Source organism: Aquarana catesbeiana, linkage group LG03 (assembly GCF_042186555.1).
Source record: "Aquarana catesbeiana isolate 2022-GZ linkage group LG03, ASM4218655v1, whole genome shotgun sequence".
NCBI classification, from domain to species: Eukaryota; Metazoa; Chordata; class Amphibia; order Anura; family Ranidae; genus Aquarana; species Aquarana catesbeiana.
The window spans coordinates 562,224,773-562,251,087 of record NC_133326.1 but is presented as its reverse complement, the minus strand read 5'-3'; the positions used below and the strand labels follow the sequence as shown (position 1 = coordinate 562,251,087).

At 43.1% G+C, this 26,315-nt stretch overlaps 1 pseudogene; it reads left to right on the top strand.

Moving 5' to 3' along the window:
* The first annotated feature begins 2,316 nt into the window (after window positions 1-2,316).
* The window catches only part of LOC141134001 (acyl-CoA (8-3)-desaturase-like), a 40,518-nt pseudogene continuing 16,519 nt past the window's right edge, over window positions 2,317-26,315 (top strand).

Here is a 26,315-nt window from a genome sequence, read left to right as displayed (position 1 = left end):
GATTCATGAAGCCAGGTTTCAGTAATGGCAAGTAGGTTGCGGCTCCTGCCAGAGGGTGTAGGGGGATGGGAGCCTTGGGCAAAGACAGATGATGGTGGCCCAGGGTTTGGGGATATGTCACCAGGGGTTAGGAGAAGCAGGAGGGTGAGGGAGGTAATGTAGGAATGTGATTTATGTGAAGGGGCTTGTCTCAGATGATAATAATAATAATAATGATCAGAGACTGCAGACCTGATTCAAGAGATGGTCAGAGACTGCAGACCTGATTCAAGAGATGATCACAGACTGCAGACATGATACAAGAGATGGTCACAGACTGCAGACATGATACAGGAGATCATCAGAGACTGCAGACATGATACAAGAGATCATCAGAGACTGCAGACATGATACAGGAGATGGTCAGAGACTGTGGATATAATACAAGAATCACTACTGTAACAGGGCAATAGGGAAGACCAGATAATTGTCTGCAGGGGCCCAAAGGGCTGCTGGTTGGGCACCAGGGTTCTAAAGTATCATTTGTAGATGTAATGTAAAACAGGATTGGGCACAGTAACCAGCACCCCTTAAAAATTTAGAGCTGGTACTGTACCTAACTTTTTTGAAGCCTTTTGTTTTGGTGTCAGCGTAAGATTATGATGTTTGGTTTGTGTGGTGGTTATAATTTTTTTAGGTTTCTGAAAGTTATTTAAATTGCCCAAACATGGGAATAAAAGAACCGCTAGCAATGATGCTCAAAGGAGCATTAGGCTGCTCAGTCTGAAGGTTACTTAGATGGGTCCTGGAGCTCTGGATCTCTGGTCTGGATTGGACAGCCCAATTGGGTGGGAGATATTTTTCCGTAGTTCTTTTATGTATGGTTCTGTGGTTTGGGCCCTTAGAGCACTCTCTTTAGGAGTAGTAAGAAGACAAGCACTACACTATTATTACTGTCCAGAAATTATGGGGTACAAGCATTGTCCAAAACAGCCAAAGTGTTTCGTAGGCTTTAGAATCCCCCCCCTTCATTAGGGCTTAATGGCTTTTTACAGTGGTTCTAAATGCATTCTCTGCATTAAGGTAAAAAACCTTCCAATGCTAGTTTCCCCCCCACCCCTCATTCTGACACTTACTTGACCCCTCCATCGATCCAATGTTGTGCCCAGCTGCTCTTCTCTCTCTCTGCTTTCACCTGCTTTGCTCAGAGAAGTGAGAGCCATTATTAGCTCCTGCTGCTGTAAGTCAAATCCTGGGAAGAAACAGCGAGGGGTGGGGCAGAGCTGTGCCGTGCGTGTCTATGGATGCACACAGCCCTACTCAGGAGCTCACTCCCATGTGTTCCCCCATAGCATGCAGCTTGCTATGGGGGCATACACAGAAGAGGAGGAGCTGGTGGGGGACCCCCGAAGAGAATGTTCAAAGCTGCTATGGGCAATACCACTGCACAGAACAGGTAAGTATAAGCCTCTTTTTTTATTTTAATAAAAAAAAATAAAGGTTTACAGTCACTTTAATATAGTTGGAAACTGGTTATCCTGTAACTGGGATTATGTCAAAGAGTTATGAATCCTTCTCAGGTCACTGGTCTGACAACCTGAGCATTGGGCAGACAGGTCCTTAATGGGTGTGGGTACACATCCTAGAGCTGTATCTAAAATATCAGGATCTCTGACAATAAGAGTCCAAAGTGCTTAAAGCCCAAATCCAACTTATTTTCTATACTCTGAAACATGATGAGGTCATCTTTCTTCTTTTGGGCCATCCGATCTATGGCCCCCATATAGCGACAAAGGATAAGTGGAGTCAATTTGTTAGGTCCACATCCGAGGAGAGGACAATGATTGGTGGTGGAGATCACGGAAGGGGTGGATAGTGATATAATTGCACATTTTCGTTGAAGATTCACTGGAGGTGTGCATGTGGGGGAAAGTTGAGCATATTGTCCACAATAAGAGAGTGAGATATATGGTTATAATTGCACATATATTGGGACTTTGATATTAATATGTATATTGCGTGTTTGATATTGATGCACATGCGTATAAGTTCCCTTAGAGTGTAAGCTCTAATGAGCAGGGCCCTCTGATTCCTCCTGTATTGAATTGTATTGTAGCTTTACTGTCTGCCCTCATGTTGTAAAGTGCTGCACAAAATGTTGGCGCTATATAAATCCTGTATAATAATACGTTTGGCAAAAAACTATGTTTCAGTAGTTAAATGTATTTTAGTTTTTTCAGATACATTAGAATATTTGTGATTAAGGTAGAGATTCATGCATAAGGACTTATTTAGGGATGCAATGAAATTTCGGCCGCCGAAACATATTGGCCGAAAATGGCGTTTTCACTTTGCCGAAAGAGAAAACACACCGATAATAGAGCCGAAAATGGGGCGGGGCCCCTGGTACCGCCCAGTACGGGGGTGTCGTTCTAGAGCGCCCCCATCCAGTCCTCTCCTCTCTCTTCTCTCCTCCCCTCCCTTCCTCCCTCCTCGACGAGGTGGCTGAAAAGGCAGAAAGCAAAACAGTGCTTTATGGAGGAAAGCTGTCAGCACACCGCGATAAGGAGCGGCTTGTCGGTATGATCAGCGGGAGGAGCATTATCAGTGTGCAGCGCCGCGGGGGTTAAGAGTGCAGGACTTATTGTTTGACATGCTGTTAGAAACAGTGAGCCCGCTCGATGAAGCTTAGCTTAGCTTCACCGAGAGGGCTCACTGTTTGTGAGCCTGCTTGGTGAAGCATATATATTGACAACGTATTTGCATATTTCCATAGAAGCGCATAAAATTGCTAAATAACCACATAAGCTTCAAGTTGCAAAAAATGCATATAAAGTGACATTGCATGTGCAAAAGTGCATAGAAACCCAAGTAACGCAAATGACAGTGAACAGTCTTCCAGGTCAGTGAACATAGAGTAAAAAGGAGAGGGGGGACCCAAATCGTGAAGTATGTAATCACAGATATTTATTTGAGGACCCTGATGAAGTCACGTGAGCGTGACGATACGCGTTGGATTGGCTTACACGGGCACCGGAAGTGAGGTCAGGCCACAAGCTTGCTGCTCGTTTTTATTTAGTTTTTTACCTGTTTCATTATGTGAGTACTTTTAAACCTGCAAACTCAAATAAATATCTGTGATAACATACTTCACGATTTGGGTACCCCCTCTCCTTTTTACTCTATGTTCACGGACCTGGAAGACTGTTCACTGTCACTGAGGCATATAGAGATAACCTATCATTATATATCAAGACTATACATCAGGCTACCAAGGCATATTAGGATATCTAGTCCATTGACGCTTCCCCTGGCCATTACCACACAAGAGGAACATCGGAGGCGAGCCATTGGAGGATTTACTGACCACCACCATTTGTTACAACACGCTGTTACCTTACAGCGGTAAGGTAAGGTAGTCATTGCACACCTGAGGTGTTTATACACTGAAGAGGATTCACATCACCTATGCACTGAAAGACTGTATTTTCACCGCATCTTATTTTCATTTTATTTTATAATTTTTTCTATTCATCTGCACTGTTGGACTCTACCTCATATTTTGTCAGCATTAGCACCTTTTTATTCTATGCAATTTGAAGGTTATGCGATTATGTAGCAATTTTAATGCGTTTCTATGCAATTTTGAACAAGCAATGTCACTTTATATGCATTTTTTTGCAACGTGAAGGTTATATGATTATTTAGCAATTTTATGTGTTTCTATGCAAATCTGCACATAAGTTGTCATTATATATGTGTTTTATACAATTTTGCACCTGCAATGTCACTCTTTATAGCACTTTAACTAATTTAGCGCTTTATTTAAGGTAGTAATTTCTTCACTAGAGTGCAACACCATATATTGATTTTTATTTACTTATTGTTGGTGTGGTTTGACCAGTTCGGTGTCTGCCGCAGCTAGTGTTCCATTGTTTATTGTTGTTCTGGTAGCGCTGATATAGTCTTTCCTAATTAGGATTTATTTATTGTCATATTTATTGGGGTAAATTGAGATTTAATGCACATACAGTATATAGATAGGTGTTAATAAGTAGTATGGCATCCTTTATTATATGAATCTATTAGTGTTTGCAGGAATGCATGTAGATGCCTGCAGCAACTTATTGACTGCACATAAGATTTATTCACAAGAGTTGAGATAGAGCAAATTATCATTAGTTTTGTATAAATTAAACCTTACCATATATATATATATATATATATATATATATATATATATATATATATATATATATATATATAAAAACTTTATCAGATGATTTAGAAAAATTAAAACTATTTGTATCCCTTTCTCTCTCTTACTCCTCAGGACCCGTTCACTGCATTCCACATTAATAAGGAGTTAGTACAGAAGCATATGAAATGCCTGCTGATTGGGGAGCTGGCGCCTGGACAGCCTTGTGTGGAGCCCAGCAAGAATGTAAGGAGTCCACATGTTCCCTGGCATAGAATTTCTCTGCCCTGTAATTTGCCCCCCCCCCCTTTAGCATTGCTGATGTTTGATTTTTTTCTCTCCCACAGGCAGCTATGGTGGAGGATTTCCGCACACTGCGATCCACCGTGGAACAGATGGATCTCCTTAATCCCAATAATTTACTTTTTTTTGGTGTTCTTCTGCACATTCTGCTGCTGGATGTACTAGGCTGGCTGAATCTGTATTATTTTGGTCCTTCACTCATCCCATTCCTGATCACATCTCTGATCCCAGGCACTGTTCAGGTAGTGATCATTCAGTAGTATGGAGTTATTGCAGACTTTGGAAAGCAGCTCTGATCTCAGAAGCTCCCACATGCGTGTTCTTGTCATGTAAATTATCAGGTGCTGAGCAAATGTTATAGCTTCTTTGTAACATAAAATCACCCTGGTTGTTTGCAGAAATGGCAACTAAATCTAAAACCTAAAGTAGAATTTCATTTATGGATATTATATACATAGTTACATTGATCAAGCTTGTACCAATGTAACTATTTATATACTATACCTGTAGGATCCCACTGGAAGCTGGAAATCACTGTAGTAGAGACCCCAGTGATCTCCACTTCCCTCCGGGTCTCCAACCAAGTGGCTGCCCTGCTGCATTTTGAACACAGGAGGGCATTTACTTGGCAAAGACACTGTTCAGAGTATGCTTTGCATTTTTTGAATGAATGCAAAGCATATTCTGATTGGACGAGGTGAAGAGCATTATGTCACCTACCCGCCTCTCCGCCTTTTTCATCAGAGAGCAATTTGAATTCATTCATATATTAAAAAACATTTTCTTAATGGTGCTTGTGCCGAGTGGTCAACCTCCTACGTTGAGAATGCTGCAGGCCACTCAACAGGGGACCTGAAGCAAGTGGAAATAACTGTAGCAATGTCTACTACAGTGATATCCAGCTTCCTGGGCATCGGCCAGGTATGGTATATACACTGTATTACCAAAAATATTGGGATGCCTGCCTTTACACACATGTGAACTTTAATGGCATCACAGTCCTAGTCCATAGGGTTCAATATTAAGTGCACTGGTCCAAATCATTTGGTGGAGAGGGTATTATGGTGTGGGGTTGTTTTTCAGGGGTTGGGCCTGGCCCCTTACTTCTAGGGATTGGAACCCTTAAGGCGTCAGCATACCAAGACATTTTGGACACCTTCATGCTCCCAACTTTGTGGGAACAGTTTGGGGATGGCCCCTTCTTGTTCCACCATGACTGTGCACCAGTGCACAAAGCAAGGTCCATAAAGACATGGATAAGCGAGTTTGGGGTGGAGAAACTTTACTGGCCTGCACAGAGTCCTGACCTCAACCCGATAGAACACCTTTGGGATGCATTAGAGAAGCGACTGCAAGCCAGGCCTTTCCGTCCAACATCAGTGCCTGATCTCACAAATGTGCTTCTGGAAGAATGGTCAAACATTCCCATAAACACACTCCTAAACCTTGTGGACAGCCTTCCCAAAACAGTTGAAACTGTTATAGCTGCAGAGGGTGGGCCAACTCAATATAGAACCCTACGGACTAAGACTGGGATGCCATTAAAGTTCATGTGCGTGTAAAGGCAGGCCCAATACTTTTGGTAATATAGTGTACATAGTTACATTGGTCCAAGCTGGACCAATGTAAATATGTACAAAATATCCATACCTGAAATTATTCTTTAAAGTGTATGATTCACCTGGTGATCCTGCCATCAACACTTCCTGTCCTAGGGTGACAATGCTTACTCGCTATATTGTATGTATGGAGGAGCAGCGTTGTCATTCTAGGACAGGACTACAGAACATTTCCTCCTTTGCTCTTCTCCTAAACATGGGGTGGTCCATAACGCCACTGAACTAGTTAGGCACAGTGCTAACTGATAACAGTCAATGCAGGCAGAAAGTAAAGGAAGTAATCAGCTTACAAGATTTCTGGCAGGACCAACTGATATTTGTGCACTTATCAAACAGGACTAAAAAAATACACTTTCAGTGGTAAATTTAAAGTAGAAGTATAGGCAAAGCTTTTTTTCATTAATTTTGGATAGAGTAAGGAAGGATTATAACCCCTGTGAGTTTTTTTTGCCATCTGTGTCCCATTAGGGTAGGGAGATTTCCCTTCACTTCCTGTCCCATAGCCAAAGCAGGAAGTGAGAGGAAATCCTTGAAAATTAAAGGAATCTTTTGGAGCCCCCCAGGCTACAAAAACTAGTGTCTCCATCTGCTCATCCGTCTTTAAAGTGGTTGTAATCCTTAAAAATTTTTACCTTAATGTATTCCCTGCATTTAGTTAAATAATGTTTCAGCATATGTATCGCCCCCTCGACCACCCCACCCCTCTCATGCTTACCTAAGCCCGATTTCAATCCAGCTCTGTGCCTGTCTGTAGCAGCTCTCTCCTCTTCTCCCTGCTCTCACAGGCTTTGCCAATGGCTTCCACTGCTGTCAGTCAAATCCTGTGTTGAGGGAGTGAAGGGCAGGTCAAGCCTTGCTGTCTTTGTCTATTGATGCAAGCAGCACAGTTCGAGATCGAGCCCGCAGGTGAGCCACCAGAGAAAGCAGCTTCCTCTGGTGGCACACCGAGAAGAGGAGGAGCCAGGAGCGCTGATAGGGGACCCCAGAAGAGGAGAATTGGGGACACTGTGTGCAATACCACTGCACAGAGCAGGTAGTTATACTATGCCAATGGCTCCTGCTACTGTATCTGAGCCAATTTGGAGGGAGAGACCCGGGAGAGCCTTGAGTCTCATGCACATCACTGGATCAAGATCAGACTTAGGTAAGTATTAGAGGGGGCTGAGGGGGGAGTTGCACACTGAAGGTTTTTTACCTTCATGCATAGAATGCACAAAGGTAAAAAACCTTCAGTCTTTACAACCACTTTAAAAGAAAATAACAAAGTTGACTTTACAAATGCTTTGATACTTTCTGAGTTGCTGGTGTAGAACAAGTAGGTAGATCAGGATTTCTGACTTCCCTTACTGTATACATGTTGCAGGTCAGTGACCAAAGGATTAGCATGACAACCAGGCAGCTGGCATTTTCATAGGGTCAACTGTGGCATCCCACATAATGCTTTTTATGTCAGGTTTCCTTTTAGCAAAACTAGTAGAATGCAGGGTGGGAGTTTTTTTTTTATGACATGGTAGTTGTGGCATATGGCATCTTTCTTTTATCAGTTTCATCAGTCATTGTGTAGTAAAAAGAAGCCCATAATATGCATTTGGGTTTGTAGCTGGAACTTCCCCCCTCCCCCCGCCCATCTGGTATCAAAAGGAAATGGAAGAAGCATTCTGCATATGTCAGTGTTGAGAAATGAACTAAAGAAAACTTTGTCTATCTCTGTGTGTCTGGGAAGGATGTCATAGAATGTATACTGAATTATTGGAGGGACAAAGCATTGCCAGGGCTGGATCTTCCCTTAGCCATACTAGGCCTACAGACAGCAGAGGCAAATAGGCTGCTTTTCCTTGTTATCCAAATCACCCCCCCCCCCCATTATTAGCAGAAATACAGTCATCTTCCAAACCAAAAAAAAATATGTTGTGTAGTAGAGATGATCCTGTTTTGTTGGCCCAAGGTTGTATGCTTGCACACTGCAGGGATGAAGATCCAGCCCTGAGTATAGCTGGGCAGTAAAGTGGTTGTAAACCCTTACATATACCCATTAAAATGACTGGCTTTAGGTGATACACAGAGATTGAACAAATTCTCCTTCATAAGTTACTACATAAATTCCTTTCACGTCCTGTCCCATAGCCAAAACAGGAAGTGAGAGGAAATCCCTGAATTAGGGGAATCCCTTGGGGCCCCCCAGGTCAGCAAAACTAGTGTTCCCAATAGAGGATTTCCCCTCTATTAATTTTATGGGTACTACTCAAAATTTGGGGTATTCTTTTACTTTGACTTTCAGGCTGGGTTCAAAATATGCGAATTGGAAGCCAGTTTCCTCGCATCCAATTCGCATGACAGGAGAGTGTGACCGGCTCTCTATGGAGCCGGTTCACATATCTCCATTGCAGCTGCGGAGCGGCTTCGACAGGAACGTTGTGCGTCTTTGGCTCCATTTAAGGGCCAAATTCAGGCGAACATTTTTCTCTGATTAGTCCCTGAAACGGAGAACAGAGACGCACCGGACCCCTGCTGCGAGCCACATCCATCAGAGGTGTGAACCCAGCCTTAATGATAAAGGTAAACAGGACAAATAGAGAGGGTGAATCTCCCTAACCGACACAGAGAGCAATAAGAACCTGGAAGTCCGGATATGACGAAACGCATCGGAGCGTGACCTACACGACGCCGGAAGTGACGCGTGCGTTCCATCGTTGTCAGACCCGGAACGAGGAAGTGATTCTTTCACTCCTTGATTGCCGAGACAAGATGACTGGAGGTCCTACGGTGCAGTGCACGGTGATTTTCACTCCTTTTGCTTTATGACTGCCTTTGTCTAGTACGTATATATTGATGGGGGATGTATGATGTGTTGGGTTTTTTTTATCAATAAACGGAATTACGCTATATGCGCTTTCTCTTGTTTATGATCCTTCTTGGAGCCCTACCATCTACTTATCTCCTGGAAAAGTGTTATCAGTTTGGCCCAGAGATTTTCTTCCCTTGGAGGCTCTTATTTGATTTAGCTCTGGTGAGTTTGATCCCCTGAGGGGAGTGTGTTCACGCATGGTGGAATTGGAGTGATCGGTGGAAGGTGCACGCTGTGACATTCTATAGGATCTACTTTAAACACTCTCTGAACCACTGTTTGTACTTCACTATTCCTAAGGACTTTTTTGTGTGAAGTTGGCCACACATTATCTTTTCGTTTATATGTGCTCAACATTAGCGCTGTTTTAGTATATGACTATTACATTTATTGATCATACGTTTTTTTTTTATATACTATTGTGAGCAATAAGAACCTGACAGGTGTTCTAATGCCTCTCCACTCTATCCAAAACTAATAAAAAGTTTTGCCTTTGGTTGTACTTTAAGGCTGGGTTCACACTATTGCATATTGGATGCGGTTTCTCCGCACCCAATTTGCAATAGCAGGAGATTTGACAGGCCCTCTATGGGGCCGTTTCACATATCTCTGCAGCGGCTCCAGTGTGAATTTGCACAGGAGCCCTATGTGTCCAGTGGCGTCTCCAGCTTTCATATTTAGGGGGGGCACATGGGGGGACAGGGACAAAAGTAGGGGGGCAACTATAAAATGCAATTATATATATATATATATATATATATATATATATATATATATATATATACTGGGGCCCTTTACTACGATCCCACAACAGCCCTTTCACATGTTCTGCAGTGAGCTCCCTTCCTACTGTATTGCCCCCCCCCCAGGGTGGCAGAAAACAAGAGATATATGTCACCAGCATACCAAGAAAATATAAGGGTCCAAAGCAGTGGGAGAACTATCAGGGTTGCAAAGGTTGTCTTGCCACCGGGCCCTGGTGTTCTGCCACTGTGGGGTTCCCCAGCCTCCTCTTGCTGTCCTGCCCCTGCTATTGACAGCGCTGGTCTGGCATCTCTTAGAATTTACAGGCTGGTTCTCCTGTCCTAAGGACGGGAGAAATCAGTCTGTTTTTTCAGTAACTGAGAGTCCTGGTGGAGTCCTTCCTGCAATGAGGATGCAGGGGAAGGAGCAGATCGGGCGGCCGTAGTTGTGTGAGCGTTCACATTATGCAGTGTCAGTGAGCAGAGGAATCACCCGCAGGAGCAGACAGGGGATGCCCCCCCCCCCCCCCGCTTCTTAGACATTGCCTTTTTGTAAAAAAAAAATATTTTTTTTTTAATGGGGGGGGGGGGGGGGGTTGGGGCACATGGTGGGGCACAGCATAATGTTGGGGGGGTCAGGACCCCTCTGGCCCCCCTAGGGACGCCATTGGTGTCTTTTGGTCAGTTTCAGGAAATGGAGAACTGGGACGCACCGGACCCCTGCTGTGAATCCAGCCTAAGTCATCAGTTACATAGTTAGGTTGCAAATAGGCACAAGTTCATCTAGTTCAACTAGTTAAAAAAATTTACAGTATGTCTTTATTCACATTTGACGTTGATTAACACCCTCTCCCCATTCTTTCTCAGGCTTAGGCCGGGTGGCTACAACATGACTTTGGCCACCTGTCAGTTTTCAGCAAGTCAAAGTGGAATCACCTAGTACACCATTTTGTGATCAGACAGTTGAAGGTTGGTGTGATCGGTAATCAGATTTATATAAACTATATGACTGTATTAATAATTCAATATTGTCAAAAGTATTGGGACGGCCAGTCAAGTTCCTCCACCCCAAACTCGCTCATCCATGTCTTTATGGACCTTGCCTTGTTGCACTGGTGTGCAGTCATGTTGGAAGAGGAAGGGGCCATCCCCAAACTGTTTCCACAAAGTTGGGAGCATGAAATTGTCCAAAATGTCTTGGTATGCTGACACCTTAAGATTTCCCTTTACTGGAACTAAGGGGCCAAGCCCAACCCCTGAAAAAAAAAACGACAGGAGGGAGGGGCCAGGAGCACCGGCAGGGGACCAGTAGGAAGATCAGAGCTCCTCTGTGCAAAAACCACTGCTCAGAGCAGGTAAGTATGCCTGTAATATCACCTTAGCTTGTTTTCATTGCTGTCAGTGTATATCATTTCTGTGTATGCTGTTTGCATTGTTTTATGAGCTTCCCCATCTCAAACACTCTCTGTCTGCTACTGTTTTTATATGCCTTCTATATGTAATCTCCCCTTTTTCCTAGCACAGGGTGCTCCTGCCAGCTGGTGGAATCACTTGCATTTCCAGCATCATGCCAAACCCAACTGCTTCCGCAAGGACCCGGGTATTAATATGCACCCGCTTTATTTGCACTAGGCAAGAAGCTGTGAGTGGAGGTAAGGACATATAGTAGAGGTTAAGCAGGAGGAATAGTAAATGCGATAACATAGTAAGTTGAAAACTGAAATCTATACAAATTTCAGCTATGTATCTAAAGTGTATATTTTTTTCTTACATGCATATTATACCTTAATCTATCTTTATACTAACTTGTTGTAAGCCCCTGCATATCAGCATTCACACTGTGAGTGGGTGGGGCTTGACTGAGAGCCAATCAGGGCACAGGCAAACACTCTGAGCATGCTTACTGACGGAGTGAGGACAGGGCTACTTCATCAGTGTGCTACTGCTCCTTTATTGTCCATTCAATGGCTTAGATAGGCGGTTGAATAAACTGTATTGCAGAGAAAATGTGAGGTCACTGACTTGGCTGTGCTGTTTCACAGGGGCGCTTAGATCACAAGACTGAAGGGACTGAATCATAAATCCTTTAGCGCAGTGGTTCTCAACCTTACTAGTGCCGTGACCCCTTGATAAAATTTCCCAAGTTGTGGGGACACCTAACAGTAAAATTATTTTCGTAGCGTGGGTTGTCAGCACCCAAAGCAAGACAAGTAATTTGCGCCCCTAACCCACAGACATTTAGCGATCCCCGAGTCCCTTCCACTCTTACAGTATTAAAACCCCTTCTGGTACATTACATCTTTCTCTTTGTTTTCCTTTCTTTCCCTTTTATCTCTCTCTATGCTAATTTCTTGTCCCCCATCCCTCTCTAGCCATCTTTCTTGTTCTCTTATTCTTTCTCTCCCTTTTTCTTTGTTCCTTCCCCTTTTTTCATCTCTCCCTTTTTCTTTGTTCCTTTTCCTCTCCCTTCCATGTATTCTCTATTTTTATTCCTTCTCTTACTCCTTGGTGGGGTGGAATGGGATGAGTGGCAGTTCTGGTGGGGGTTAGGATTAGTGGCAGTGCTGGGGGGAGTTCTGATGAGCCAACTTAGGTGCTCTTGATCAAGGTCATCTGCTGATCTGAGAACTGTAGTGGGGACTTTTAATGGCAGCTATAATCACAGGTAGTGTTACTCACTGTGACTCCGGCTTCACTTTGTCTCCGACTTTGTGGTGTCTCGCAGCAGTGACAACGATGCCGAAATCAGGAGATGGGGTCTCCTCCAGCCCCACCCACTTCATTCCTCACTAGTCAGCTGACCTCTAGTCTCTGCCCCCCATTCATGCTGTGAACTGAATGGGCGGCTGCGAAGAGGCTGAGGGGGTGGCCGTGGGCTCCAGGAACAGCTCAGCTGGGCGGCCACGAAAAAAGGCCTGGGAGAGCAGTGCGCGCTTCAGGAACAGCCCAGGATTCGGTGACCCCTGGCAAATTGTCATTTGACCCCCGAGGGGGTCCCGACCCCCAGGTTGAGAACCACTGCTTTAGCGGATTAAAAAAAGGTCACATATATGTATTTCATCAGTGTATTTAGACAAATGCATGACTTCATGTTTAACAAGTATACTACATTAAACAAACAAACAAACGGCCTTCACGCAACACTCAGCGCTATGGTGCCTTGAAGTACCCCTTATTGTTGGGTACAACTACAATCCTATGCAGGTGAATAAAACAATTTAAAAAATATATTATATAAAAGCAGCCACTTAAAAGATCTCTGAAGAATTCTGACACCTGTTTTTTAACCACCTTAAAGCCCCCCCCCCCCCCCCAGGGCCAAATCTGACATTTCACACTTAAGCCTCCTACACACGATCGGCTTGTTCGCCAACAAAACCGTGGAATTTTGTCCGAAGGGCGTTGGCCCAAACTTGTCTTGCATACACACGGCCACGCAATTGTTGGGCAACAATTACGAATGTAGTGACGTACTACGTGGTTTTTCATCTCTTTAGCGCCAATCTTTGGGCTCCTTCTGCTAATTTCATGTTAGTAGAAGTTTGGTGAGTGTTGATTCGCGCTTTTCATTTCGCACTTTTCATTTCACGCTTTTCAGTTCGTTTCTGAACAGCTGTTCGTCAACCAAACATGTTGCAGAATCGGAGGAGACAACGTGTTATTTATTATTGGCCTTGGAGTTATTGCTTTGACATAATTTTTTTGGTTGAATAATGATTTGATTTGGTATATTTTCTATATTTTTGGATGCACAGAATGCACTTTTTGGTTAAGTTCTATTGGCAGATAGCACGTCTAATTTTATTTGTTTTCTTTTTTAATGCACAATAAAAAAATTGTGGAGAATAATACTTGGCTATGGGGGTTATTTACTAAAGGCAAATCCACTGTGCACTACAAGTGCACTTGGAAGTGCAGTCGCTGTAGATCTGAGGGGGACATGCAAGGAAAATAAAAAACAGCATTTTTGCTTGCACATGATTGGATGATAAAATCAGCAGAGCTTAAACTCATTTCAGAACTTCCCCTCAGATCTACAGCGATCTACAGTGACTGCACTTACTTGCAGTGCACTTGTAGTGCAAAGTGGATTTGCCTTTAGTAAATAACCCCCTATGTGTTTTACTTCAAATGACAATTTGGGAGTAGGCAGTTACATTTAAAAAAATACAATGTAAAATTAACAAGGGAAACCAACATAGTTGTATCTTTGATCTTAAAAAGCACAGGATAATGGTGTTGTGGTAACTTGCCCCCCCCCCCCCCAAAAAAAAAAAAAACATAATAATATTATTCTTGATATCACTAGAAAAAAAAGCCTTTGAAAATTTGTTTGCAATAACTCCATCAGTATCACCAGCAAAGCAGCTTCATTATTATCCCATTAAAGAAGAAGAGAATTGTGTGCTGCATTTTCGAGATTTCATAATTTGCCACGCCACGAATGTTAATTCTCCATTACGAACGCTAGTTTACAAGACCGACCGCTTCCAGCTCGTCCTTGCTTCCGAGCATGCGTGTTTGTACTTTTGACTTTTGTCCGATGGACTTGTGTACACATGCTCGGAAAATATGAGGAACATTTTTAAACCTCCCCTCCAAAATTTGTCCATGGAAAATCTGACAACAATTGTCCAATGGAGCATACACACGGTCGGATTTTCCGCCAACGGCCTGTCATCACACATTTCCCATCGGAAAATCCGATCGTGTATACAAGGCTTGAGAGTTTCAATTTGTATGCAATCAGACAGGCCCTTGCACCACATGGTTTTGGTTAATCCGAAGACAAATATCTGCAGAAAATCTAAAGTGTGTATGGGGTCTGAGTGAAGCTCATAAAGTCCCATAAGAGAAATCCGCACCTCGTGAGTCACTCTCCCTGTAAGGGTATACCCTCATCAGACTGCTAAAATATAGAAGCCTTAAAGCTCAAGGGCATCCGCCTGTTCAGGATTCCATCCGTTCAATCCATCACTCCATGGGTGGTTGATCACATGAGAAAGAGAGACACTCCACATAGCGCAATCTCGTTTCAACTAGTTTATTGTTATTGTTAAGCTGGATACACACTATACAATTTTCTGTAGATTTTTTCCTTTAGATTTACCAAAACCATATAATATGAGGTCAAACTTTAAGAGTTTCAATTTGTATACAATCAGGCAGGCCCTTGCACTACATGGTTTTGGTAAATCTAAGGCCCCTTTCACACTGGGGTGGGGGCGGCGTCGGCGGTAAAGCGCTTTACCGTCGGTGAAACTGCCCCGCTAGTGGCTGAGAAAGGGTTAAATACCAACTCAAAGCGCCTCTGCAGAGGCACTTTGCCGGCGGTATAGCCATGCTGCCCCATTGATTTCAATGGGTAGGAGCGGTGAAGGAGCGGTGTATACACCGCTCCTTCACCGATCCGAAGATTCTGCTGGGCAGGACTTTTTTCCCCGTCCTGCTAGCGCACCGCTCCAGTGTGAAAGCCCTCGGGGCTTTCACACTGGAGAGACAGCAGCGGCTGTTTCGGGTCGGTTTGCAGGTGCTATTTTTAGCGCAATAGCGCCTACAAACTGCCCCAGTGTGAAAGGGGCCTAAAGGAAACCAGACAACAAAAGATGTATGGTGTGTATGGGGTCTTAGAACAACCACCCCCCTTATGATTACACTTAGGCTGCTTTCACACAGGCTTTCCGATCAGGTCTGTCTGTCAGTTTTTCAGACGGAGCTGATCGGATGCTCCATGTACTCCTATGGAACGGCAGATGTCACCGGTGACATGTCCGCTGTCTTCTGCCGATATCCAATCTGATCCTGTCTGTGAAATCCAGACAGATGGAAACGCTATTTTCCATCCGTCTCGAGAATCGGATTGGATGAAAATGGACAGGTGGTCCATTTTCATCCGTTCTCCCCATAGAGGATGACAGGTCCGTCCCTGCAAAGTGAGCGGAGACGGACCTGTTATCCAGCTGCTCAGTGGGGATCGGCAGTCCATACATGGGCAACCTCGTGTGAAAGGGGCCTTACAAGATACAAAATTTAAAAAAGCAAAGTAGTATAAATCAGTCTGTCACTGTTCAGGAGGAGACACCGTCCTCTATCTCGTACATCCACTGCTTGGACAGTCTCAGGCTAATCCTCTCCACCCGTGACACGCTATCCTCACTTCCAGACACCGCTAGGTCACGCCCGATATAATGTATACTACATTAACAAAATAGCTTGATGCAGAAAAATATTTAGTCAGAAAAAACATCACCGGCTTCTCTCCCATGGACCTGGCTTTAGTGTTGTGACATAATGCTCCCAAATGCAAATGCTGCCCAGCCACTTAACCACTACAGTACTGCTGTATGTATATACACTGCCTTGTATTGAGGTGGTTATACCGGGACCATGGTTGCAGCTACAACCATAATCCCGGTGTCACGTCACATTTGGCTACCCATCACATTTTGCTACCCGCTGGAGTGCGCATGCGTGATGCCGCCATATGCGTTCCAACACTGTTGTAAGACCACTTTGCCACAGGGCCCCTCGCGGGCTCGCTCCGCTCGCCACGCTTCGGGCACGGCCTCACTTTGCTCAGCATAATTGTAATCTAACTCTATGTCCACTTGGATGGTGGGGCTTGAACCTGGACTCAGGGGTGTGGTCACAAAATTCTGCGCAATCGCAGATCGCCACAGTGTTGAAACGCATATGGCGGCATCGCGCATGGGCAGTCCAGCGGGTAGCCAAATGTGATGGGTCACCATATGTGACGCTACACCAGTACTGTTTTTTACAGCTGACAATTCTGAACAATGTAAAAAGCTATAAAGTTGCTTGATCCCTATGGGTGGTGGAAGGGGATCCTTCCCCCTCCCTCTTCCTTTCATGGGCTCTCCTGTTCCATCAGGGAACCTGGGACTGATGCAGCCAGTGGGGTCACATACACTGAGAAGAATGGAAGGAACGGAAGTTCTTTCCCCCCCCTTATCTGGCATCAGAAACAGGAAGTAATGAGAGTTTAGTCTCTTCCAGTTTTGGTTTATTTGTGTGCAAGCTGTTATCGGCTTGTACAGCATCTGATCAAAGCAATCTCAGTTTGATCAGATGCTTTGGAGGCCAGAGGAGAGATCTGGGGTCTAATAGACCCCAGATCTCTCCAAAAAGTGGACCTGTCATGTTCCATGCTATGATGTTCATCCCTTGTGATAGCAATAAAGTTGACCCAAAAAAATACAAATAAAGGTACCGTGCAAAAAATACATTTAAATAAAATAAATAATAAAATGTAAAAAAATTTAAAGCGCCCTCATCACCCCATGCGAACACACAAAGGCGAACACACACGTAGGTCCTGCATGCGTACATAAACTGTGATTGCACCACACATGTGAGATATCGCCGCAAAAGTCAGAGTGAGAGCAATAATTCTAGCCCTAGACCTCATGTGTGACTCTGAACTGGTAACCTGTACAGGCTTTTAAAGTATCGCCTATGGAAAATGTAATGTACCTTAGTTTGTCACCATTCCACAGATGTGCGCAATTTAAAGCATAACATGTTTGGTATCTATTTACTCGACATAACATCATCTTTTATATTTTACCAAAAATTGGGTATTATATTGTTAGTGTTCAGGAAAATTCATTTATTTTTATTATTTATGTAAGTTTATCTTTTCCAAAAAATTTGCTTTTGAAAAATCGCTACGCAAATACTATGCGAAATAAAAATTTGCAACAACCAGCATTTTATTTTCCAGGGTCTCTGCTTTAAAAAAAAATATTTGGGGCTTCTAAGTCATTTTCTAACAAAAAAATGCAGATTTTTACATGTAAAGCCTCATACACATGATCGGACTTTCCAACGGTAAATGTTCGATGACAGGTTGTTGGCGGTAAATCCAGCCATGTGTACGCTCCAGCGGACAATTGTTGTCGGATTTTCAGCGGACACGTTAGCTAGCATGTTATCAAATTTTCCACAAACAAATGTGTGTTGTCGGATTTTCCGAGCGTATGTACACAAGTCCGTTGGACAAAAGTCCAAAGTACAAAGACGCATGTTCAGAAGCAAGGACGAGCCGGAAGCGGTCGGTCTTGTAAACTAGTATTCGCAATGGAGAATTAACATTCGTGACGTGGCAAATTATGAAATCTTGAAATACAGCGTACATTCTCTTCTTCTTTAATGGGATAATAATGAAGCTGCTTTGCTGGTGATACTGATGGAGTTATTGCAAACGATTTTTTTTTTTTTTTTTACCACAACACCATTATCCCGAAGTTTTTAAGATCAAAGATACAACTATGTTGGTGTCCCTTGTTAATTTTACATTGTATTTTTTTAAATGTAACTGCCTACTCCCAAACTGTCATTGAAGTAAAACACATAGCCAAGTATTATTCTACACAATTTTTTTTATTGTGCATTAAAAAAAGAAAACAAATAAAATTAGACATGCTTTCTGCCAATAGAACTTGAAGTGGAGTTCCACTAGGGCTGGGGAAAAAATCGATTTAAATCTTGAATCAAGTTGAGAGGTCAAATCGATTCAAAATTTAAGCAAATCGTTTTTTTTTTATTTTTTACCGCGCGGTGTCAGCAAATCGAGTCTTTTTTTTTATTGGACACCGCACCGCTTCTGCGGAGCTGCGGGCAGGAGTTTTTAGGCGAGGCTGCGGCTTCGGCCTAGTCTGCGGCTTCGGCCTAGTCCGCGAGCGGCGCGGTGTCCAAAAAAAAAAAAAAAACTCGATTCGCTGACACTGCACCGCTCCTGGGGACGAGTTGAGGCCGCGGCTTCGGGCTAGTCCACGAGGCCGGACGCCGCGGACTAGGCCGAAGCCGAGGCCTCGCCTAAAAACTCCTACCCACAGCTCCTCAGGACCGGCGCGGTGTCCAAAAAAAAAAAAAAAATTCGATTCGAATCGTGAATCAAGTTTTTTGTAAGAAAATTGAAGATTTTTTTTTTTTAGAAAATCTCCCAGCCCTACTCCACCCAAAAAAAAAAAAAAAAATCATTAATGTGCATAAAAAAAAAAAAAAAAAACATTTGGTGAAATGTTTTTTTTTTCACTCACCTCTTTAATGCCTGTTGCTAGGGGGTCCCTCGTAATCTGCCTCGGCGCAGCAAGGGAGGCAATCATCTGGGACATGTGACAGGTCCCAGATGATTGCGCGGCCAGTCACGGTGCGCGGCGTGGCTCGCGCATGCTCAGTGGGTGTGTAGCCACAGCCGGGCGCCACCAGTTACAATGCCGGCGCCGCCGAGCGGAGGGGGAGACGAGCGGGGCTTTGTTCCCACGCATCGCTGGACCCTGGGACCTGTAAGTGTCCGATTATTAAAAGTCAGCAGCTGCAGTAACTCCAAGGCCAATAATAATAAAACACGTTATCTCCTCCGATTCCCCAACATGTGTCTGGTTGACGAACGGCCGTTCAGAAATGAACTGAAAAGCGTGAAATGAAAAGTGCGAAATGAAAAGCGTGAATCAACACTCACCAAACTTCTACCAACACAAAATTAGCAGAAGGAGCTCAAAGGGTGGCGCTAAAGAGCTGAAAAACCACGTAGTATGTCACTACGTTCGTAATTGTTGGCCAACAATTGTGTGGCTGTGTGTATGCAAGACAAGTTTGGGCCAACGCCCTTCGGACAAAATTTCACGGTTATGGTGGCGAACAATCCGATCGTGTGTACAAGGCTTAAGTGTGAAATGTCAGCTTTGGCCTGGGGGGGGGGGTTTTAAGGTGGTTAAAACACAGGTGTCAGCATTTATCCAGTTACCTTTTACCCTGCACAGAATTAGCATGTGTATACTTGATGAGAGTGCTCAGACTGCATGCAGTAGATCATCTGTGACATCATATTAGGTGGGTTTAACCTGTAATGTTTAGATTCAAGAATAGCAGATCATACTGTATAGCTGGCTACACACTATACAATTTTTATACACTTGTACAACTTTCCTTTAGATTTACCAAAACCATATATATAATATGAGGTCAAACCTAAACACTTTCAAATTGTATGCAACCAGGCATACCCTGTTTCCCCGAAAATAAGACCTAACGTGATTGTCAGTGATGGCTGCAATATAAGCCCTAACCCCCAAATAAGCCCTACCCTGTTTCCCCGAAAATAAGCCCTACCCTGAAAATAAGACCTACAAGGACTTTAACTAGGGCTTATTTGGGGGGTAGGGCTTATATTGCAGCCATCACCGACAATCACGCTAGGTCTTATTTTCGGGGAAACAGGGTAGTTGAAGGTAAATGTAAAGAAAATTGAATAACAAAAATTGTATAATGTGTATCCAGCTTTAGATCTGATTATCTCACTGATTTATAATGAAATGGGAATGTTCAGATATCCTCTCATGTCTACAAAAAATGTGCAAAATAACACTTGGCGCAATCTCAAATACTGTGAATAAATAAATTACTACTGTAGTAGCTGCTGTCACTTAAAGTGATTTCACTCCAGCTACAAAGAAATATAACCAAAAAACAGTGCTGCGCTACTAAATAAATATATCAAAACATGTGTAACATAAATACATCAATTATAAATAATCAAATCTACTACTACAAAAAATCTTGTATCCTAAGTTTGTATAAATAATGTTTGATTAAGAAAATCCTGCCATAAATCAATTCACCCAAAGTGCAGACAAGGATGGGTACTCTCCACCGCCAGATTCACAGGCTGCTCATCTCATATAAGAGCAAAATCAGCAGTTGTCCCCTCTGAGGAAAATGATGACATGAAAATGATTTTTCTCTTTCTCTGATGCTTAAAATTTTTAACCTATGACATAGTAAAGGCATTATGTGCCCTCATCCCTAACAGAGAACAGTAAAACTCCGCTCCACAACAACACATTCATTACAATAGCATATCTTTGTAAAGATGGCTTTGGTGTGGTACATTAGTGGGTAGGCCCCGGTTTGTACTTAATTTGTGGCAGTATGTATGAGGTAACCTGCGCTCTGTCATGTCCCCAGTGAATTTTTAGTGATCCATTACTGTACACTACCATATCTGGTCGGGTAGCGTGATTGATTGCTAACAAGCCGTTCACATGTGTACTAGGTGTAGCTCCACCCCTTACTGAGGAAGTCAACGCCCTGACGACACGCATTTAGGGGGCGGAGCTTACGTACTGATGTCACACTGTGGCCATGGATGTTTGCAATGCCTTGCAGTTTGCACAAGCTGATTGTGCTTTACTTGTAAGTGTATCTATTACCTTTATATTATTAAATTATTGGAAACAGAGAGCACTAGATGTTACTTTTCTCTTACATATAAAATCCAATCGGGTAAGACGATGGGGGTTCTTGGAACCCTATTAACCTCCCTGGCGGTATGATTATTTCGGATTTTATGTGCTGAAAGCGGTACCATTATTTTGCATGGAAATTTGGCGTTTTATATTGTAGGTCTGTAAATCTTAACAATAACACACTTAAATCTGTCCAAACCAAAGTCTAGTAGATATCCCGGGTATGATAAAGTTTGAAACACAAAAACATAAATTATAATATAATAAATAAAAATAAATAATTAAAAAAAAAAAAAAAAAATAGTAATAAAATAAATTTCCCCACAATTCACTATCGCTCAATTCTGCAAGTGTTCTAATTTACTATCGCTGTTTTCTAGCTGGTCTAAAGCCACTTTTGACGTAAAGGGACACTTTTTGGTTGCTATGGACAATCTCCAGTTTCCAGGCAGAAAGAACAGTATATATCATATAAAACTGCACTGGGCCAAAGCACTGGGGACAAAAGGGATGTGAAATCATTTCATACAGTACTGTAATCTGTAAGATTACAGTACTGTACGTGTTATGATTTTTACTTTTTTTTTAATTTGCCGCCAGGCTCCGCCCCCGTGCGTCGCGCCGCTCGCAGGGAACGGAGCCTGGCACGGAGAGGCTTCGGAGGAGGACGGAGCCCTCGGACACTGCGGGTGACATCGCAGGATCCCGGGGACAAGGTAAGTAACGCCGCCCCGGGATCCTGCAATGCGATCCCGAGTGTGGCTCGGGGTTACCGCTAATGGTACTGAATTTTAACTCCGAGCCACACTCGGGAAAACCGCCAGGGAGGCTACGGAGCCTTTTACCTAATGAAGTCTGTGTATCCATAATATGCCAGGTGTCATCATTTTCCTCAGAGGGGACAACTGCTGATTTTCCTCTTATATGAGATGAGCAGCCTGTGAAACTGGTGGTGGAGAGCACCCATCCTTGTCTGCACTTTGGGTGAATTGATTTATGGCAGGATTTTCTTTTTTTTTTTTTTAACTTTATTCTTTATTCAGTTTTTAAAAACTTTAACATTACAAATATTAAACATCAGTTAATCATTATCTTAATTACCAAGCCAAAATTAACAACTATACCAGGGCAGGATTCCGGAATACTACGATTTTCTTAAATCAAACATTATTTATACAAACTTAGGATACAAGATTTTTTGTAGTAGTGGATTTGATTATTTATAATTGATGTTATAATGTTATATATATATATATATATATATATATATATATATATATATATGTTATAATTAATGTTATCCTCTCATGGCTACCAAGAGATTTGCAGTTTATTAGTATCTCCTAGATTGTAAGCTCTAACGACCAAGGCTCTCTGATTTCCTCCTGTATTGAATTGCATTGTAACTGTACTGTCTGCCCTCATGTTGTAAAGCGCTGCGCAAACTGTCGGCGCTATATAAATCCTGTATAATAATAATGTTTGATTCATCCACAGCTTGGAATTAAAAAGAAGAAATATATGCCATATAATCACCAGCACAAGTACTTCTTCCTGAGTGAGTATGCATACAGTACATTACCTGCACACAGCAGTTCAATGATTATGCCTCAGTCCCTATCAGTCCCTATCTAGCATGAAATTCTTTTTTTTTTCTTTTTTTCTGTTTTGCAGTTGGTCCCTCAGCTCTGCTCCCCCTGTACTTTCAGTGGTACATTTTCTATTTTGTTGTCCAGCGGAAGAAGCTGGTAGTGAGTACAGTTTTATTTGTGGCTAGAAATCCTTCATGATCGAAATAGTGTGGGATACAGTAACTGTACGTGTTGCCAATAGCAACTAATCATAACCTCCTTTTTGTGTTTCTCTGAATGTTAACCGCTTCAGCCCCGGACCATTTGGCTGGCCAAAGACCAGAGCACTTTTTGCGATTCGGCACTGCGTCGCAAAATTGACGTCCTTTTTTTCCCACAAATAGAGCTTTCTTTTAGTGGTATTTGATCACCTCTGCGGTTCTTATTTTTTGCGTGATAAACAAAAAAAGAGCGTCCATTTTGAAAAAAAACGCATTATTTTTTACTTTTTGCTATAATAAATATCCCAAAAAATATACAAAAAACTTTTTTTTTTCCTCAGTTTAGGCCGATACGTATTCTTCTAAATATTTCTGGTAAAAAAAAAATTGCAATAAGCGTATATTGATTGGCTTGTGCAAAAGTTATAGCGTCTACAAAATAGAGGATAGTTTTTATGGCATTTTTATTAATAATTTTTTTTTTTACTAGTAATGGCGGCGATCAGCGATTTTTATCATGACTGCGACATTATGGCGGACACATCAGACAATTTTGATACATTTTTGGGACCATTGGCTATAATACAGAGATCAGTGCGATTAAAAATGTCACTGGCAGTGAAGGGGTTAACACTAGGGGGTAGTGAAGGGGTTAATGTGTGTCCTAGTTTGTGTTCTAACTGAAGGGGGATGAGGACTGTGCAGGGAAAATAACAGATCGCTGTTCATACTCTGTATGAATAGATGATCTGTCAGTTCTCTGCTCAGAGAACCGGAAACTGTGTTTACACACACAGTTCCGCGTTCTCCGTGTGCCTCGAGCAATCGCGGGAGCCCGGCAGTGATCGAGACTGCTGGGCACTCGCATCGGCTCTGGGAGCGAGCAGGGGCGCGCGCACGCCCCCCGCAGTGCGCACATGCCCCCTAGTCATCTTGAACCAGTCTGCCCAGTTTCCTCTGACCTCTGACATCAACAAGGAATCCACACAACTCCTGTTCACTGGATAATTTATCTTTTTCTGACCATTCACTGTAAACCCCAGAGATGGTTGTGTGGGAAAATCCCAGTAGATCAGAAGTTTTTGAAATACAGACCAGCCCGTCTGGCACCAACAACAAAGTCACTCGGTTTGAACTTCAGCAAATTGTCTTCACCACATCTAGATGCATAAATGCATTGAATCATGTGATTGGCTGATTAACAATTTGTGTTACCAAGTAATTGAACAGGTATACCTAATATAGTGGCCAGTAAGTATGTATGAGTTAAGAAAAAAAGATAAAAAGGTCCATTAGTTGTGGTGATAGTAGGTAAAACTTATGAAAAACAAAGTTAAAAAAAGTGATAGATATATGTATGTAAAAGTATGCATAAAGTTTTAGTTTGAACTGTAAAATGTAGTGGTGGAGATTATATGGGTGTAATCTAACATCAAGCACCCCAGTAAATATTGCCATAAAAGCAAGCATCCCACAAATTAAACATTCCTATGGTGTACTATGCTCAAGTTTATAAAATTTGAACTCTATGGAAAAAAATATGTTTAAATGTTAGGTGATTAAATCAGAAAGGTAGAAAAACACAAAGGAGCAGGGTATTCCATACCCTATGAAGTGGGTTTTGCTAGCGGGGATTTCAGTAAGAGGGCCCTAATTCGATTTTTGCCCAGTACCCCAATTTATCTAAATACAGACCTGCCACTAACATTGGTGGTCAATGTAGAAGCAACCACTTATATTGGTGGTCACTGCTCACAGAAGTCCTAGCAACTCTATCTAAAACAAAAAAATTTCACTATAGATCCCTATTCAGTTTTACTATTAATTAGATTGATATAGACTCACTACATTTTATTTCTTTTTTAATACATGATCAATTAAAAAAGAAATGGGGATAAAGCTCTTTTGACCCTGCTTCTCCTGTGAGACACAGGAGTGTACTTAGTTTTGCAGTCCTGCGACCTGATTTCAGCTGACAGGGGGCTAAAGTCCACTGTTGGCTGACATCACTCAGTCTGTTGTCCAGGCTCTGGATCCCGACTTTAATGTTGGGATGCACCCAGATGCCTGGACTGGAACCTGGCTCAGCCTCTCAGTGGGAGACTGAGCCAGCGGCTCCAACCCCTTCACAGCCCAGCACTCCAGTGAATGCTGGAGGAGCAGAACAGAGACCTGGTAAGGGACAGTCACCACTGTCTGCTCAGTGAAAACTGACAACTGAGCGATCACTCAGTTCTTGGTCTTAGAGTCAGTGGTGGACAGATGCAGCATTTGATCGATGTTGCATCCACCTAGGCGAGTATCTCTTTTAGGATACAAATCCTCCTTTGATTTTAATATATTAAAGCGGGGTTCCGGCCGGGAAAAAAAAAATTTAAAAGTCAGCAGCTACAAACACTATAGCTGCTGACTTTAAATAAGCACACTTACCTGTCCTGGGTGCCCGCGATGTCGGCCGCCCGAGGCCAACCCGTTCCTTTGGCTCTTGGGTCCGGCACTGCCATCCTAACTAAGGGAAACAGGCAGTGGAGCCTTATGGCTTCACTGCCCGTTTCCTACTGCGCATGCGCGAGTCGCGCAGCGCTTTGTGAATGGGACGCGATGTGTTGTGAGACACACACAGTTCCCATAACACACCACTCCCCATTCCCCAGAAGACAACGCGGGGAGGAGAAGACTGAAGATCACCGCGGCGTAGGAAGAGGCAGATTAGGAAGACTGACTAGCAACAGCCATTTCAGGTGAGCCCAAAATTTTTTTTTTTCCTCCATTTTTTTAGGAATTTTTTTATGCAATTTTTTTTTTAAGGGTGGACCTCCACTTTAAGTGAAAGAATGATAGAATTGCAAAGGCAATGGTAATATGATTCTAAGGTATTTTATTATATTCTAGGTTCATAGAGAGTAACTGGTCTGTGTGGGTGACACAGATGAACCACATTCCAATGCACATAGACTACGATCAGACTAAGGAATGGCTTTCTGGACAGGTAACCATCATTATCTATGTTTCTTTCTATCCATATATCATATTTTGACATCTTTTATGACCACATTATAAAATGAACTGTGAAAGACTACTGCAGTGTTAAGTAACCTCGTCATCTGTACTTGAACACTCATTTTGATATTTTTAACCAATGAAACAAAATATAAGTCAACCTGTGAAGACGTGTAGCTGTGAGCCCTTCAGACCCGAGGCTAATCCACCGCCATCCACAGCCCATCTTTGCCCTGGAAAGCCCCTGGCTTACACCCTAAGAAGCTTGGACTCCCCCCAGCCTGCTACAGGGGGTTAGTTTCTGCCCACCTGGGTCGGGAACGGCACCGGAGGCATTGAAAGTGTGGCGGCCCCCGCCATCTTGGGGCCTAGGATCCGTCCGGCGCCCCTTCACTTGTTTCGGCAGCCATCCACCCAGGGAGAGTGCACCCGGACCTCTGCGGTAGGATACCCCACCTCCGGAGGGAAACGGCAACAAAAAGAACCGAAAAACGGAGTGAGAACTCGCTCCGTTCTGCGGCCGGTTGTTTCCTAGAGGCCTCTGGCCTCAGCAGCAGATCCACAGG